Source organism: Haliotis asinina, unplaced genomic scaffold (assembly GCF_037392515.1).
Source record: "Haliotis asinina isolate JCU_RB_2024 unplaced genomic scaffold, JCU_Hal_asi_v2 scaffold_32, whole genome shotgun sequence".
Lineage (NCBI taxonomy): Eukaryota > Metazoa > Mollusca > Gastropoda > Lepetellida > Haliotidae > Haliotis > Haliotis asinina.
Window position 1 is genome coordinate 186 of NW_027133904.1, and position 2,315 is coordinate 2,500.

Here is a 2,315-nt window from a genome sequence, read left to right on the forward strand (position 1 = left end):
GCCCTAACCGTATCCGTTCACTCCATTTGTGGTGCTAACCCTAGGTCTTGCCCTAACCGTATCCGTTCACTTCATCTACGGTGCTAACCCTAACCCTTGCCCTAACCGTATCCGTTAAGTCGATTGGTGGTGCTAACCCTAACCCTAACCGTATCCGTTAGCTCGATTTCTAGTGCTAACCCTAACTTCTGCCCTAACAGTATCCGTTCACTTCATTTCTGGTGCTAACCCTAACCCTTGCCCTAACCGCATCCGTTCACTTCAATTCTGGTGCTAACCCTAACTTCTGCCCTAACCGTATCCGTTCACTTCATTTCTGGTGCTAACCCTAACTTCTGCCCTAACCGTATCCGTTAAGTCCATTTGCGGTGCTAACCCTAACTCTAGCCCTAACCGCATCCCCGTTCACTTCATTTCTGGTGCTAACCCTAACTTCTGCCCTAACCGTATCCGTTAACTCGATTTGCGGTGCTTACCTTAACCCTAACCGTATCCGTTCACTCCATTTGCGGTGCTAACCCTAACCCTAACCCTAACCCTTACCGTATCCTTTAACTTCATCTGTGGTGCTAACCCTAGCTTTTGCCCTAACCGTATCCGTTCACTCGATGTGCGTTCTTAACCCTAGCTCTTGCCCTAATCTTAACTTCGTTTAAGGTGCCAGCCCTAGCCCTAGCCAGCCCTGCCCCTTCCCTAACGCGCTCCGTTACCTCCATCCATTTGGGGGGACAAACAACATTCCACGCCCGATATGATGGACAACAAAAGACGGGACGGGCGGACATGCCACGGCGGTCCCACCTACCAGCCTCTCGGACACTTGAACGGAAAAAAAAAAGAAAAAAAAAAAGAGGTCTACAGCACCGGGAGTTCCCAGGCGGTCACCCATCCAAGTACTATCCCGGCCCGACTGGGATTGACTTCGCGGAGCAGACGAGAAGCGGTGCTTTACCAGTGGTGTGGCCGTAGACGTAAGCAAAACCATTTTCACACGATGTCTATCGCGTCTGGGGCAAGCATGCACAGTCACCTAAAAGTGAAAACGTTCGGAATGCCACCACGGGGTATGCGGAAATTAGGTCAAAAAAAGTCAAAACGATCGGGAACTTACCTCGAGGGTGCGATGACCTGCCGTGTTTTCGTCAAAATACCGAGGCAAAAATCACCAGTACGCAGAGTCGCCACTTCAAAATTCAAAACGCTCGGGAACTTACCTCCTGGGTACGATCACCTGCGGTGTTGCCGTGTAAATACCGAGGCCAACATCAACAGTACGCAGAGTAACCTATTGCAAAGTCAAAACGCTCGGTAAGCTACCTCGAGGGTACGATGACCAGCCGTGTTTTCGTCCAAATACCGAGGCCAAAATCACCAGTACGCAGAGTCGCCGCTTCAAAATTCAAAACGCTCGGGAACTTACCTCGAGCCGTGTTGCCGTAAAAATCCCGAGCTCAATATCAAGACTACGCACTTAGGCCCTACGAAAAATCAGAACGCTCGGGCACCTACCTCGAAGTTACGAGGGTCTGCCGGGTTCCCGGAAAAAGCCCGAGCCACAACTCCACTTTCTCCCTAGGGATGCCTCAGGCCCTTCGGGGCCAAAGGCATCATTAGTCCTGCACGCCGGGCCCTGCTCCTTCAGTCCAGACAACTCCCCTTGAAGTCCGCAGGGGACACCCAAATGCCCGGGCCCCGGAGTTCGAGTCTTTCCCAGAGAAAAGGACGAGCTCTTCTGGTTTGACTGCCCTATTTTTAAAGAGTCCCCGGGCCAAAAGGCATCATTAGTCGTGAGACACGAGCCCCAAGCCCGAGAAGCACCTCCACGAATTACGCGGAGAAGACCCCTCCAAGTCTGCGGAAGATACCCAACTTCCGGGATTCCAAGTCTTTACCCGAGAAAAGGACGTGCTCTCCGAGGGTCTCTGCTTGAATTTTAAGTCCCCTCGGACCAAAAGGCATCATTAGTCGCGAACCATGGGCCCCAAATTCGCACCCGAGAAGCACCCCCCAAAAATACGCACAGACCCCGACAGCCTCTCGGGAACTTCAAAATCGAAAGTCTAACTATCCAACGTATTGACGGTCTTTTGCTTTGGGGGATAAAAATTAGGGGAGGGATTTTTTTCCAAAAAATTTCCGAAAGTTGGACTTAGAAAAATTTTCCAACTTTTCCCCTAATGCGCGCAGAGGAGGGGGGACCGCTATCACCCAACTCGCCCGAAAGGGTAGCGCACCGAGACGGGGGGACCGCTATCACCCGGCTCGGAAGTACGAGATGCACGCCGCAACAGGGGGACCGCTATCACCTGGCACTC

General features: G+C 52.2%; 1 non-coding gene across 1 annotated transcript; it reads right to left on the bottom strand.

The window, feature by feature from the left end:
- Positions 1-852: 852 nt before the first annotated feature.
- On the bottom strand, positions 853-971 carry LOC137270065 (5S ribosomal RNA). The gene has a single exon (XR_010955090.1). It is a non-coding gene; the product is annotated as a 5S ribosomal RNA (ribosomal RNA).
- Between the last annotated feature and the right edge of the window lie 1,344 nt (positions 972-2,315).